The sequence below is a fragment of the Marmota monax genome, unplaced genomic scaffold, assembly GCF_021218885.2.
Source record: "Marmota monax isolate L192 unplaced genomic scaffold, Marmota_monax_Labrador192_F-V1.1 WCK01_AAM20220418_F8-fsc00131, whole genome shotgun sequence".
Lineage (NCBI taxonomy): Eukaryota > Metazoa > Chordata > Mammalia > Rodentia > Sciuridae > Marmota > Marmota monax.
The window spans coordinates 1,601,078-1,617,869 of record NW_026693141.1 but is presented as its reverse complement, the minus strand read 5'-3'; the positions used below and the strand labels follow the sequence as shown (position 1 = coordinate 1,617,869).

The 16,792-nt window shown below is 35.7% G+C and overlaps 1 protein-coding gene across 1 annotated transcript in view; it reads left to right on the top strand.

Annotated features, from left to right (window-relative positions):
• The window catches only part of Exoc4 (exocyst complex component 4), a 782,534-nt gene that overhangs the window by 124,377 nt on the left and 641,365 nt on the right, over nucleotides 1–16,792 (top strand). The gene's annotated exons all lie outside the window — the stretch shown is intronic.

Genomic DNA, 16,792 nt, shown 5'->3' with positions numbered 1-16,792 from the left:
ATTAAGTATATGTAGGAAATTGAAAAATATAACTATGTAGGAATGAAATTACTTGCATGGCAAATAGGAATCTTTGCAGTAAAAAATAAATCATGAATATAAAATGTAGTCATTTTTGAGAATATAGGCATGCTCTTGTTGGATTGAATGATTGATTCTTGGTTATTCATTCATTAGATTTTTTTTTGTATAGTGCATTTGCTTTATTGATGCCATCATAATATGCCATCAGTAGAAATAATATGGTTTGAAATTACATTTTCTGAGTTATTTTTTACCAATATGTCAATTTTCTTGTACCCATAGTAGGTGCTTGATGAATATTTACTTATTGAATTAAATATCTTTATGGGCTGGTGATTCAATATTTTATATCTTGACTTGATAATCTGTCATATGGAATGAATATGTGCTTTTTATGCAGTTTATTTTCAGGATAAAATAATAGATTTTAAAGCTTTTTTCAAATATAATTAGCATTAGGAGCTTCTGGTTCTGGCCATGATGAAGTTTCCTCTTGCTGGAAGCAAAGGTAAAACTGGTTAGACTCAGACAGCAGAGAGAAAACACTTGAGGTGAGCTTCATATTTATCACTGCTTCTTCCTGGGGGTACTTTTCCAAATTATGGCATAGGGAAGTGAAGTCCAGATAGCAGCAGACTATCTTTGCAGAGATTGGAGTTGAAGGATCTAGAGGCAGCTGGAATTTGTGGGTTGGGATCCTGGAGAGCAGAGAATTGCATTCAATTTGAAGGAGCCCCTTCAGAATTTATAAATGAGTGCCATTGAACCCTTGGGTCTATTATGAAGCTGAGCAACACAACGTAGCTTAGTAGAAAACGGCTACTGTGGGATTTGAGCTGAACAGAGATTTCAAAAGAAGCTGCAAAATGGTCAGAAATGTTGTAATTCAGGCCATCTAGTGTGGGAGAACCTGCAGAATGCCCTGTGCTTTCAGCTGTGACTTCAGACAGATCATGCTTTAGGACCAAGGCTATTCTAGCCACTGAGGAAAGTTTACTGCAGATTTATATAACAAATCCCCAAAACATGTTCCTTTGAGATCAGCCTGATCTACCTGTAAATTAACTGCCTGGTAGACCAAAACTCTCTCTAAAAAAAGCCAACATAATTTGGATTCTCAATAATGATGCAGCTACAATGTCTAGCATATAATTATTACACTTGTGAAAGAGCAAGAAAATGTGACTCATAAGCAAAATTTTAAAAGTTGACAAAAATTAGTATCTCAAATAAAAAATTCGCCAGATGGACTTAACAGCAAATTGCATAGTCTAAAAGAAAGGATCAGTGAACTTGAAGTTAGATCAGTATAGACTGCAAACCAAAGTATGGGGAGAAAATAGACCAAAAAGAAAATGAACAAAGTCATAAGAGGCTCTGGGACATTATTGTACAGCCTATCAATTGTGTTGTTATTATAGAAGAATAAGGGCCAGATAAATTAGGGCAGAAAAATATCAGAAAAAATAATGGCTTCCAAATTTTAAATTTTGTTGAAAAATATACATACACAAATCCAAGAAACTTATCAGATCCCGAGAAAGATTAACACAAAGAAAATCAACGCCTAGACACATCATTATCAGGTTGCTCAAAGTCAAAGAAAAGAAGTCTTTAGAAATATCCAAAGGAAAAAAGGACACATTGCCTATAGGGAAACAGTGATAAAAATTATCACTGGCTTCTCATGAGAAACAACGCAAGCCAGAAATCAATGAACGTCATCTTAAAAGTGCTTGAAACATCAAAAATTGTCAATCTAGAATTTTGTTCTCAACTGAAAATATCCTTTGAAATGAAGATAAAAATACATTTTCAAGTGAACTAAAGCTGAAAGAATTTGTTGCCTTTGTACCTGCACTTAAAGAAATGTAGAAAGTTTTTCAAACTGAAGGAAAATTATACCAGATGGTACATCAGATCTAGAAGAAAAATTCAAGAGAGCCATAAAATAAACATATGAGCAAAAATTCTCATTTCTTAATTTCTTTATCTTTCCTTAATGGAATTTTTAAAGTAAAAACAATAGTAATATGTGTTTTTTTAAAAAAATATATTTGGAACTAAAAGATGTGGCAGTAATTGCATAAAGGACAGGAGAGTAGGGTAAATGAAATTGTAGAGTTGTAAATGTCTTACATCATATGTGAAGGGGTGTAATGGTCAGGGTAGAAACTAGGATAGGTTAAGGATGCACAGTTTGATTCCTGGCGTGCTAAAACATTAAAGTGGAGATATTGTTAAAAAGCCAATAAAGGGGATTGAATTTAATTTTGAATAAATATTTGGTTAATCCAAAGGAGAGCAAGCAAGAAAGAAAAAAGAACAAAGAAAAAAGAAGAGATAAGGACAGATAGACAAGATGGAACACAAATAGCAAGATGTTAGACATATAAAAAATCACATTAAATGTAAATGACTGAATACTGCAAAAAATCAGAGATCATCCAGGATTAAAAACAAAATAAAAAGCAGGACACAGCCATGCAGTTTCAAGAGTTGTGTTTTATGTCATTTTATTACTTTTTAATTTTTAAACGATTTTGAAATTTTTGGAAAGTTGTAAGAATAGTACAAAGAATACCCGTATACCTCCTTATTTAGATTTAACTATTTTTAGCAATTTACCACTTGATCAGTTGTTTTCTCTATACGTACATGCGCATATACACATTTTTCTTTGAAAAACTGACAGCTGTTATCTAAACTACTATTTTCTAGTTTTGTGAAATAACGTTTGATAGAGCAGATTTTTTACTCCTTTAGTAGAGAAATCAACATAGGAGCAGGTATTACATTTAGTCTCCTTTCAACTTGAATATTTCTACTCTCTTTTTTTCTTTTCTTTCTTCTTCTTCTTCAGAAGAAATTGAACTTAGGGGCCCTTGACCACTGAGCCACATCCAAGCCCTATTTTGTATTTCATTTAGAGACAGGGTCTCACTGAGTTGCTTAGTGACTCACTTTTGTCTTTGAACTTGAGATCCTCCTGTCTCAGCCTCCAGAGCTGCTGGGATTTCAGGCGAGTGCCATCACGCTCGGTTTCTTTTTCTTTTCTGACAGTGGCAGTTTTGAAAAAATATGCTCTCCCCTTTTAAGACAGATTTCTCATTTGGGGTTTAAAAGACACACTTTAAAGATGCAGAGATATGAAAAGTATAAGATTTTTAAACCTTTTGAGAGTGTTTAAAAAATCTGTAAAACAATATAGTTGTCAGTTTGGTTTCTAATAAGACAGATATTTTAATGATGGTTTAATGTTTTGGAGCAACTATCTGCTAAGTACTGGGGAATAAAATGAACAAAAGAAAGAGAGCTTACTTCAATGAAGTAGGGAGAGCCTGCAGTAGTGTGTGTTTTTCTATTAAATTCATCATTAGTGATCTTTTATACAAGTAACAGCACAGGAAATCCTTGGTAGGAAATATTTAGTGTTTTCCTACATGCAGGTTTAGGACAGAGAGTTTTGGTTCAAGTTTCCATATAGTTTTCTGCGTAGAACTAATTTAGTTTTATATACTTATTGGAAGATTGATCTTTAGGTTTCATATTATTCCTGGAGGACAAAATAATCAGGAACAGTAGATGCCTGCTTTAAGCATATAGCAGCATGAATGAAAAGAATAAGATCACATGATGAATGGAGTTAGAAATGTTTAGAGTTTGAATCTCAGTGTTTCTTTAAATGAAAAATATTTCTTGCTGAAAAGAATTGAAGTGTTCTTTTGTATATTAAATTTAGGCAAAGAAAGTTATTCTTGATCTTTTAGAGATGAGCATTTTTTCTCATCCAGAACCTGGGCTCTCCCTGGCAGGCAGAACTGTCCTTTAGTTGGAAGGCTTGTTTGTCTCAGTATGTTTGCGTCTGGAGACAGACAGCGAGGAGACAAGGCTAGAGCTATCATAGTAACAAGGTGTCACAGTTTTCTCCTGGTGTCAGCCCTGTGACCACACACCATTGCACTCCTTTTTCGGTTTTCACTCTTTTGAAACTGTGATAATAGAAATACATGTTTTTGGCCTTCTGAGCAGCAGCAGCAGCACCTTCCAAAATGTCACCTACTTGATGACATGCCTGTCATACTGTTGGCTACACGTTTTCAAGTGTATATAAGGCTGAGGTACACCAGAAACAAAATTTTCATTTCTTGTGGAATTCTACATAAAAGGAAATAAGAGGATTACTTGGAACCAACTCATCCTCCTGGCATTATCGTTGTGAAAAAGATCTATTTTTTTTTTCATATCTCATTTCAAAACAAAACTGTCTACTTGGCCATTGTTGGTTAAAACGTACACCCCTTAGTGTGCTCACCAGTATTTACAGATGGAAGTAGTGGGTTCTCATTACCTGGTTTACCACTAACAGTGTCTCCCAGAACAAATCCTTTCACTTTTTTAGTGTCTTGATTTCTTTTTCCAGAGAGTAACAGACAGAATGTAAAATCATGTTACTTTTGTTAACTGCCACATAAACGTTTAAATAGTGACAGAATTAACCTCATGCAGAGAGAACTGAAAGTTTGCTGTCAAGTAAGAAAAGCCACAAAAATTATTGCTACTTATCCATGACCTGCAGGAGATTTTCAAGGGGACATGTAATTTCTATTTTGAATCCATACCTGGAACTGGGTTATTCTTAGTTTATTCTATATTTTGGTTAGTTGAGGATTCCCTACCTTAAAGTAAAATTAGCTTCTTTTCAGAATTCTGGGCTAGAGAGTATTCTTGCAGAAATAGTTTCTCTTCATTTTCAGCCTTTATAACTTCTCATGGCCTCATTTTGGGTGACATAATAAAGCCATGCTGTTAGCCATGCCATTGAGTCCTCAGAAAGGTGCTTGCTCCTAAAATGTTTGTTCTGTCTTCCCAGAGGATAGTATGCTGCACATTGAGGAGAATTCAGTTAACATTTTTTAAAAAATATTTATTTTAGTTGTAGATGGACCTTTATTTTATTTATTTGTTTATATATGGTGCTGAGAATCGAACTCAGTGCTTCACACATATGAGACAAGTTTTCTACTGCTGAGCCACAACCCAAGCCCAGAATTCAGTTAATATTCAAAACTTCAGTTAAAACCCTTCTTCTAAATTAGAATCAGCTTCTACAGTACTGAGACTTTTCCTGTGTTGTTTCATGCTCACTACTAATTCTTCAAGCAGGAATTGATGGGTTGCCAAGGAGATTGCTCCTGGTGCAGATGTGGCAAATGCCCAAGTCAAAGTGCTGGGGTGTCTGCTGCTCAGTGAAGCCTGATGTAAATGCAGACAGCTTAATACACTAAGCCAAACTTCAGAAAATAGTGTCTTGTCAGGGCGTACCCCAGAATAGGAATATCTGGTGGTCAGTCTGCTCTTCTTATATTCTTAGATACCAAAGATGGTCTGCTTGGCCTGATTACCTTAGTTTAAAGGACCTCAGGTAAAAATGGCAAATCTTTCTTCCAACCCACCACCTCCAAAGCTTAGTCCTTATCTATTTTTTTTTTCTGAGATTTTAGCATATGAACAGTTAAAAGCCAAGGGCCCTGGCAGATCATGTCACTACTACTGCCTGAAGTGTCCTTTATCACATTTTGGTATACTTGGGACTTAACAAGGAGCCGTAATAAGTGGTGATGATTACACAATGGAATATTACTCAGCATTAAAAAATAACGAGATCATGGCATTTGCAGGAAAATGGATGGCATTAGAGCAGATTATGCTAAGTGAAGTTAGCTAATCCCCAAAAAACAAATGCCAAATGTCTTCTCTGATATAAGGGAGGTGACTCAAAATGGGGTAGGGAGGAAGAACATGAGAAGAAAATTACCTCTAGATAGGGAAGAGAGGTGGGAAGGAAAGGGAGGGAGAAGGGGAATTGTAAGGAAGAGGAAAGGAGACCCCCTTCGTTATACAGAATTCAGGTATGACGATGTGAGGGAAAAAAAAAGAAGTGGGTCACATTAGATTGGGTAGAGAGAAGTGATGGGAGGGGAGGGGAGGGGAAGGGGGGAATAGAAGGACAGCAGAATAAAATAAACATTGTTGATGCTGTGTGTATATATGTGACTGCATACCAATGTAATTCTGCAACCTGTACACTCAGAAAAATGAGAAATTATATTCTGATTCAAATGTATGATAATATCAAGATCATTATACTGTCATGTGTTACTAATTAAAACAAATAAAGTGGTGATGATTAATAGTAGTAGATGAAATAGTATGATATACAAAGTATCATCATATGTTTCATGAAATTGAAGTAAAAGCTATGAATTTCACTACATTTCTCAGGTCTACCAGAAAAGATTTTAGAGCAACAATAATTATATTTTTCTGAATTGGTAATTTTTTTTTTTTTTTTAAATTTTAAATGTGTCTTTCTTAAATCTACTCTGGTTGTGGAAGCAGTGCATGCATTTGACTTTAATTTTTTTTTTTTTTTTTTGGTGCAGTACTAGGGATTGAGCCTAGGAACTATATCCCCAGTCCTTTTAATTTTTTTATGATTTTTTTTAGTTGTATATGGAGTCAATGTCTTTATTTGTTTTTATGTGGTACTAGGATTGAACCCAGTGCCTCACACTTGCGAGGCAAGTGCTCTACCACTGAGCTACAACTCCAGCCGTCAATTTTTTTATCTTGAGACAAGAGTCTCACTAAGTTGTTCAGGGTCTTGCTAAATTGCTGAGGCTGGCCTCGAACTTGTGATCCTCCTGCCTCAGCATCCCAAGTCTCTGGGATTATAGGCATGAGCCACCATACTTGGAACCAATTTCTAAAAGGTGAAGGCTGGAGACCTTATAAGACTCAGACTTGGGCATTGCCTGGTATCACATTCTTTTGGACAAAAGGACAGTTCAGATTCAAGTGGAGGGAAGATGTAGTCCATGCATTGGGAGGAGCAGCAAAGAATTTGCAGCTAGCTTTATTCCATGCCAATTTTGTGGGGTTTATAAGTTTGCTTTTATAGATCCTCCAGAGTCTGACTTTGGCATGAGGTTATTTCTTTTGCATCTTTGCCACTAGATAAAAGATCAACATTTTTTTCCAACTTCTTTTAATTAGTTAGAGAATATTTAAATGATGTAAAGGGTCAGCAGATTTACCAGTTTGATCATATTAAAGACTGTTCAAGATACACTAGTAAATACAAGTCTTTCACAAACTGTTCAAGTTTATGAAAATCCTTATAGTAATGACATTTTGTTTAACAAATTGTCACTTTATACTCAGGCACTGAAATGATTCCTTACATCTTATTAATTCCTTTGATCTTTCCCTTGTTACCATTTGCCCTATTGTCTCCCATTTTAGAGATGAAGAAACTGAGATAATACATTTTCATGTATTATCCCTTTCTTTTTTTTAATAGTTTTTTTTAGTTGTCAATGGATATTTATTTTATTTATTTATATGCAGTGCTGAGAATCAAACCCAGTGCCTCAAACATGGTAGGCAAGCAGTCTCGACTGAGCCACAACCCCAGCCCTTCTTTGTCTTTTCAGAAATTTTAAACGATTGGTTCAGAAGCATACTTTGGCTTCTACTTTGACATTTCAACATGTAACTCAAGAGAATCTGTGCTACTCTCTTAGTTGATTCATTTGATTGAAATGATTTTAGTGTGTATGTGTGTGTGTGTGTATTTATATATATATACATATATGTGTGTGTGTATTTATATATATACATATATGTGTGTGTGTGTGTGTGTATATATATATGTGTGTGTGTGTGTGTGTGTATGTGTGTGTGTGTATTGTAGTAGTCACTGCTTAGAGATTTGGCTTTTCCTGTTCTAAAATGCCAAAGGTTTGATGAATCCAATAACATGGGTTTGAGCCTTTGCCCTGTATAGTCAGGGAAATTAAGAATATTTTAGGGCTGGGGTTGTGGCTTCGTGGTGAGCCCTTGCCTAGAATGTGTGAGGCACTGGGTTTGATCCTCAGCACCACATAAAAATAAAAAAAGTAAATAAAGTTATTATGTCCAACTACAACTAACAATACTTGTTTTTTAAAGATTATTGTAGTTATGTTTTTGGCAGTAGCTTTGCATTAAATGATCTGAATGTTCTGAATGCTTTGCTAGTCATGGTGGTCATCAGTTCTCCCAGTGTCTGTTCCTTCCTCCTCCCCTAGTTTTTCCTTCTTTTCTTTCCTGTTTTAAAGATAACCATTTTTTCTTGTTTACCTTACTGTTGTGCAGTTTTGTTGGCAGGGAGGACAAAGAGGCTTTGGTGGTTGTCTTTCCTTTGAGATGTCTTTTTGCTTTGCATCTTTTGCTTCTTTGTCCCTCCAGTGAGGACTGCATTCTAGTGGTGGAGGGAGCAGTCCTTGACCTTGTTAGTTCCACTGCTTATATTCTCGTTCTTGGGTGAAAGTTGGAATATTCAGAGGAGGGATATTACTGATACCTATAATATGAGTTTATGCAAAGCTTAATTTAAAAATTGAGTAGAAGTTAAATAATTTAAGTAGGATATTAATATTTTATGTACTTGGTCTTAAAACTTCTGAGGTAAAGGGTGATACAGAACTAGCTCTTGTATTAGTTCAACCTTCATGAGGTCTCCTAAAAAAAGTGATACTGAAAGAAGTGATTTTCCATGAAGTTCTTCCATGGTGGGTAGTTGCTGTGGTTAAGAGGTGGCAAGAAGCAGGGATGCAGTGACCTGTGACATACTGAATGTCATTATTTGGTTTCTTTAAACATAAATATAATTTAGTCAGTGATGTCTTCTGGATTCTGTTATACTAGTCATGCTCTGTCTTGATGTTTTCATATTTACTGTCTTAAAACTGTGATTCTGCGAGAAGGTGCATAGTCAGAATTCCTGTGGACTCCCTACCAGGAAAGCCTACTTAGTAGGATTATAACTGATTCTAATGCACACACCTGGTTCAATACTAGGGATAGTATTATTGTTTGGTTGTATTAATACTAAGACCATGAAAGACAGTATTAGGGAGTGGGAGAAGCTTATAAAAGTTAGATTTAGTTTAACTTTTAAAGGTATGTTCAGTGTTGCACACTTGGGAGGGTTCCATGACGTATGGCAAATGGTGATAGGATAAAGAAACTCCATGAAGATGGGAAAGGGCATTAATATATGCACGTTCTACAGGGTTAAGGAAGATCTAACACCTGTGTCTGAGTTGATCTCCATTTACAGATGATATTGGTCAACTTGAGTGTAGCAGCCCAAAGACAGCAAATGTCGGTAATTCCTATTTGTGACCTAAATAGTTGAGAATGTTGAAAAATACAGTATTTCATCCAACAACTTTTTTGCCTAGAAAAAAATGACAACAGAGTGTTGATAATTATTATATTATTAAGAAAGGGGTTTTCTGGGTTGCTTCTCTCCTTCTATTCTCATTTATTTCTTCTATGATTTTTCTGTATCTTCTTCCTTTTAAACATGTTCTTGTAAAAGGAATTTAAGAAATTATTTTAATTTTGCAGGAAGTTAAGACAAGAACCATAACAATATGGAGCAGATTATGGTGCCCTGGAAAAATGACCAGTATTAAAGCAGTGTTAGTAGATCACAGAAGGACGAGGTCAGAGTGAGGTAAAGTACTTGAGTTTATGGAATAGTCGGACTTGGCACATTTAAACATGGTTAGGGCTAAATATATGTGAGTAGTATTATAGAAAACTGGGGAACAGGGAGGTTATTTTTTGTTATTTGTTTTTAGTTGGTCTTCTTGAAAAGTATTACCAAAACCCTCAAACAAACAAACAAACAACAACAACAACAACAAAAAAAAAACCCCCTTATTTTTGGTTAGTTTTGGGTGGTAGAGAGATCTTTGAAGAATAGATTGGGCCATTTGGACTTGAGCTTTCAGAAAGTAGGCTGCCTTTATAATTTGTTTATTTGCTTTTCCATTATGGAAAAGTATGAATATGTTCAGACATAAAATAATGGATCCCTCTGCACTCATCATCTGGTTTTATCAGATATCAGTTTCTGCCTAATATTGCTTTATCCCTCCCTCTACTACTTCCTTCTCCCTATTTTGAAACCACCCTAGAAATCACATTATTTTGTTTATATTTCAATATGTATCACTGAAAGACAAGAACGTTCTTTGAAAAAAATCAAACTCTACCTAAAAACAAATTTATCATCAAATATCCAGTCAATGTTCATGTTTCTAGTTGTCTCAAATGTGATAATTATGTTTTTCACAGTTTGAACCAGGATCCAAACAACATTTAAATATTATAGTTTGATGTTTCTTAGGACTCTTTAATCTATAAGCTCCCCCTCCATCTCTTGTTTTATTTTTACCCCTCAAAATTTATTTTTTAAGAAGCGGATCATCAGTCTTGCAGAATTCCCTACAGTGTAGCAGTTGTTAAATGCTTAGTGTCATTTACTGTTTACTTTTGTTGTGTTGCTTGAGTCTAGAGACTTGATCAGATTTAAATTGATTTGTAAGTGCATGAATATTTCACAGGTGAGGTGAGATGATGGTAGATGTTATCCTTTTTATTTTTTAATTTTTTGATAGAGGAGTAATATACTGAAAGTCATATTTTTAAGATGCATTTTGTGGCAACAGGGTACAGAATGAATTGATGGATAAGGAAATGGATGAAGAGAGACATCAATTAGAAGGAAAGTTCAATCAGTGTTAGATGGGAAGGCAGGGTAGAGAAAAGAAAGGGGAGAAAGAGTAGAGAGATTTTGAAAAGAAAAAAAGAATGAATTCTCAAAACCTTAATATTTACTCTGAGAAATGAAGAACCTTAAGTCAGGGTAAAGTTTTTAAACTGGGTGATTGGGAATTAGGATAGGAGGGTGGTGCTTTATGTGGGTTAAAGTTGGGGTATTGGCAGAATAGGAATTATGTTTAGGCAGTTATATTGAGCTTGGGAGGCTAGAGTAGAAATTTGAATCAGCATATTACAGGGACCCAGCCACATCAATATTTATAGCAGTTCAATTCACAATAGCTAAACCGCGGAACCAACCTAGGTGCCGTTCAAGAGATGAATGGATTAAAAAATGTGGGGTGTGTATATGTGTGTATGTACATGTGTGTGTATACACACACACACACACGATGGAATATTACTGAGCCTTAAAGAAGAATGAAATTATGGCATTTACCAGAAAATGGATGGAGCTGGAGAATATCATGCTAAGTGAAATAAGTCAATCTCAATAAACCAAAAGCTGAATGTTTTCTCTGATATGTGGATATTAATTCACAATGGCAGGAGGGGGCTGGCTAGGGAAGTATGGAGTTATTTTAAATTGGGTAGAGGGAAGTGAAGGGAGGGAAGGGGGTCTGAGGGTAGGAAGGATAGAAGAATGAATTGGACATTATTACCATATGTACATATATGACCAATGTGATTCTACATTATGTACAACCAGAAGAATGAGAAATTATACTTCATTATATATGACGTATCAAAGTGCATCCTACTGTCATATATAAATAATTACAACAAATAAAAAAAAATAGGATTGTATAGGGAGAATAATGCAAAAAAAAAAAAAAAAGCAAAATGAGAAATACAACATATATGAGGCCAAATATAAGGAAAAGACCCTGGAGTCAAAAGATTGAATGTACCAAGCTTATTTTTCGTTGTTTCCCTTATAATCACTATATTGGCCAACCTGACCTGTACTGTGACTGATCTCTGGTTAGTGGGGGTGGGCCCAAGAGTCTTCTCCTGTTCCTTCCTTTATATATCCTCTTTAAATTCATGTGTTGAGGCCTAGTGCCCAATGTGTTCCTATTTGGAGGTGGGGCTTTTGGAGATTAGGTGATAAGAGCCTAGTTCTCATAAATGGAATCAGAACACAGAGTGTGTTGTTCATGGGCGACTATAAAAATTGGGTATAACATAAAAAAGTCCTTCCTAACTGGAAGGATCTGAAGAAAATATCTTTTAAACTGTTTAACAGCATTGTATTTACTCCTCTGTGATTTGTGTATACTTTTGCCTCGTTGTAGGAAGCCAAAATAAATTTTGCTATCAAATCTGTACTTATAGTTCAATGAAGTGTTGAAGTAGGTGATGGGCTCTTCTTTACACTAGACTTGGGTTCAAAATCATTTTGGTTTTTTAATCCTTATATAGCAAATCTTATAGTACTTAAAGACGTAGATGATTTTTGTTTCCCTGTAAGTCATTCTGGGCTCCCCAGAAGTACTTGTTGTCATTGCTAAAGAATTGTTCACATAAGTGAGTGGCATGAACTTTTTAAAATTAGCTACCTAAAAACTTTGAAGGCCTTTGAAAATAGAAAATGAACAACAACAACAAAATCCACTGCTTTGGATATGATTCCATAGGAAGACCAGGGCTGCTGCCAAGTGAACTACAGCAAATGACGAAAACTCAGCACGAAGGAGCCAGCCTCGTGGGGGTGATAAACGACAGCACATTAGATATGTGTTAGCAGCGTGATATGGCAATGCAAAAGGCCAGCACTATTTTTGGCTGTGCTGCACAAAGCAGCATCTCATCACCGATTTGGGCTGATCATCCCTTTCTATCCAGTTCTCAGGAGGCAGCATCTGGGAGGTTGTCCAGAGTATTGGGCACATGTGTGTTGGGAAGATAGACAAATGGGTGGGAGTCCCAAGCAGAGCATCTGCAGTGATGAAAGACTTCAGACGGGACAAGTTCTGCTGCTTTTGAGAGAAAGTGGCACATTTAGGAATGAGTATGGGAGTGTAAAGAAATGTTAACCTTTTCAGAGATAGGAAGGTAGTGAAGAAATACTGTCAGGATAAGGTTGGTCACCAAGAAGAGAATTGTAACTCCTCCACAGTTGGCATTGGTGTAACACAGTGCACTCAAAGGGGTCACACCAGCACTTTCACAAACAGCAGGTTGTCAGAAAGGACTGTTCCGCAAAATTTGTTTATAGGTAACTGTTTTTTTTTTCCTCAAGGGATCAACATTGGCAATGCTTGCTGTAATGGAAAAAGGAATACAAAATAACAATAGATTATATAGGTCTGGTGCTTTGGATGGGAAATTCAAACGCAAATGTTAATCTTGGAAGCAATGGGGGTGAGATTTAAAAATCTTTAAAAATTTAAATAATGAATCATTGATTCTACAGTAGTATAAGCAAGTATACCAGAAAAAAAATAAGACACACAGAATGTAAGCAGAATGTCAGAGTATATTTCTACAGTGAGAACTACTGGCACACCGGACATTATCCTAGAAAAATGGGGTTAAATTTCATTGGACAGTTGATCCTGACAGAATTGAATGTGTATCAGTAGGGAAACAGGCCAAATATCCCTCTAGGCATTTTCATTTATCTTTCCTCTGATTCAGGGTTCTTGTTGATGATCTCTTCACCCGCTGTGATCAGCAAGAAATTTTATCTCTTGTTTTTCTACAAGATGAGAAGTTTTGCTGATTGACATAGGCCAAAAGTGGAGCTTCATTGCCCCAGGATTGACCTGCTGCCATCCCTCCTGATATTGTAGGATGGCTCCCCTCTGTTTGGGACATATGTTAGAAACCCTTATTGAAGGTGGATAAATTTGATGGAGTGGGCTGGTGTGTGGGGTCAGTTCTTCCTCTCAGATACCTCATAGCTAGCCACTATGTTTTGGGGCCAGAAGAGCTGTGGAAGTGAATAGTAGTCTGTTTTCCTCTGGACTTTGCTTTTAGGAAAAAGGATATTTAGCAGACCAGGTGACCACAGACTCTTTCTTTTCCTCTTTTAGAGGTTTGTTAATGTCAGATTCCTGAACGGGAACGGTCTGCTGAAAACCAGCTTGGCTCCTTAAGGGTTTGGTGGTGACATGTGTGCCAGTCTGTCTATAGTAGTCTCACTGTGTAATTAAAGAAGTAAACTGAAAATGCTAACTAAATTTTTCGTCCATTACAAATGATTTGTGTTTCCTTATAATAAATAGTCTGTTCGATAGCATCGTTTTCCTAGTTTGGCATTCTACTGACCCCAACCTTTGCTTAGCCTTCTTTTCCAGGCTTACTTTTGCTCTTTATATAAAAAATGCTGTGTTCCAGTTAAATCAGTTTTTCTCCCTACCCCCTCAATATGACTCTCCTTTCTCATTCAGTGCTCCCCTGTGAACTGCACATCTTTCCCACTCTCATCCCTGAATATTCACTCAGACGTGCTGTGTTACCTGTGAAGCATTCATTGATCTTGTCCTTTCAAGACCTCTTTGTGCTTTTTGTTTTTACCACTGTACTCTTTTGACATATCTAATGGTTGTATTTTTCTTCTGTTACAGAATCTATATCTTTCCTTTTTAATCAGATTAAAGGTCCTCTTGAGTGCCATTTCTTACATGTCTTTAAATTTCTTACAGTGTTTTTGCACTTTCATTTTTCAATTCATTATTCAACTAGTCTGTAAGCCTTTTGAGAGAGGAGATTTTAGTGTATTTATTGTGTGGATCCCCTCCCCTCTATTCACAGAGTTTGGCCCAGGTTCTTGCAAGTAATAGATACCTAATAAATACTTCTTGAATGAATAAGCAGTAGATACTCATTATGTATCTATTGATTGGTTGATTTAAGATTTGCTACAGATGGAATATATCCTCTTTAACTTCATGGATTGAAGTCTAATGCCCAATGTGTTCGTATTTGGAGGTGGGGCTTTTGGAAGATTAGGTGATAAGAGCATAGTTCTCATGAATGGAATTACTGCCCCATAAAAGAGGCTCCAGAGACCTTTGTGATTACTTTGCCCATTGAGATTACAGTGAGAATATGGCCGGCATGAACCAAGAAATTGGCTCTCAGCAAATATCTGTTTTGCTGGTACCTTGATCTTGGATTGCTCAGTCATCAGAATTCTTTAGAATAAATTCCTTTTGTTTACAAACTATTCAGTCTATGGTATTTTGTTATCATAGCCCAACTGGAATAAGAATGATTTTTTTTTTCAGATTTTCATTAATTTTAATAGTCTTAGGTTTAGATGATCATCACTTGAACATGTGCCATTCCTCTCAGTAAGAAGTCAGGTACAGATGGCTGTTGCCCACAATGCCAGAATAAGTATGCTGTCAATGGAACAATGGAAAAGGATACTAGTTCACATATGAAGGATTATTAGTTTATTTGATTAAGGATTTGAATTCTAAAAAAACAAGACAAGAAGAATATTAGCTTCTTTGGTGGTATTTGGAGTACACTTATGATGCTAACATATAACAAGATTGATTTTTAAATGGCATGTAAATCTGATGAATAGATTTAAAAATTCTGTGGCAAAGAAATCATAGAACTGTGAATGTTTGCTGTGTTCATAAGAGACACATTCATTCTGCTTTCTCTTACATTGTCTTATAGTTAAATTTTCCCTTTATGAAGTGATTCTGTTGGCCAGGTAGATATGAGGAATGAAATAATGTTGAAAGAGAAACCATAAATAATTGAGCCTTTTACAGTATTGCTGCCATCTCACTGATGTTTGCTCACTGGCAGCCATCATTTTTATCTTGGATATGACAATATAGATTGGGAAGAAAGCTAAAAATTTGATATTAGGTTAAGTAAAATAAAACTGTCTGAGATTGTTCTTCATTTACAATTTTAATATAACATTTAAGATTTGGATATAAATTTTTTTGTCCTTACCGAAACAATTTCCTCTAAATCTTTCTATAATTAAAGTGCACTTGCTGTAAACTAAATCCATTTCTTTTGGTGGTATCTTTGGTGTGTCCTTACTTTCTTTAATTGTTATGTCTTTGTTTAGCACAATTGGGGCTTCTATTCTGTAATTCTTTGCAGTAGATGCTAATTAGGACATGCATTTAACCAGAGGGGCAACTTTCATTGAGTGTTTAGGAGGGGTCTCCTCTATGTATAGTTCATTAAGTGTTCTGGGGTACTTGGGGAGGCGAAGGGCTATAGAAATGTAAGGCTTTTATTAGAACTCATGGCCTACTATACAGAACCATGCTAACATCATTGATGATTCGTTTGCATAAACAAAAAAGTCATATTAATTTTCAGCTCCATTAGAGATGCAAGAATCAAAAAAGATGTTTGCCAAATGGGAAGGGACTAAATTGGTAGGAGAAAGAAATTTTAATTTCAAGCTTCAAGTGAATGATACAAATAATCTAGCACTAAGAAAAGGCCCTACTGAAAGTGTCTGACAGTGTGCTTTTTAAACATCAGCAATGTTGAGAGAGGGAAAATGAAAAAAAAAAAAAAGAAGAAGAAGAAGGAGAGAGAAGCCTTAGGAATGTGAAATTAAAATTGTTATAATTGCGTCAGTTTGTGGTAGTAAATTACTTCTGAGAGCCTTGATTTAAAGAGGACCAGCTAGTCTCTGGTAATTAGTATAATCTTGCTGTGGTCACTCAGTCCTTATTTTACTGATGGTCAAATAGCAGTAATTTTGCCTTTTTTTCTTACCTGGTTGCAATTGAAGATGATGAAAAATCCATTTTACCTGTTTATAAGGGTAAATGAAGTGAAATAGGGACATTTGAAGCATTTACATCAAGAAAAGTTTGTGTTTTTAGTACCAAACAGTCTTACTTACAATTTTCTCCCATCCATGTGTAAACCCTGTCAAATCCTGTGGGAAAAGTGCTTGTTTATCTTCTGGGATCATTAATCAGAGGTTAAAGAGAGAGAGAGAAGTATATGCAGTGAAGGGCAGTGTCCTTTCCTCTGAAATAAAAGCCTGGAGACAGTCAGAAGAGTTGAGAAAATCCTTGTCCTTTTTTAGCTATTATGCTCTTGATTTTATATCTACTGTATCTCCTTCAACCTC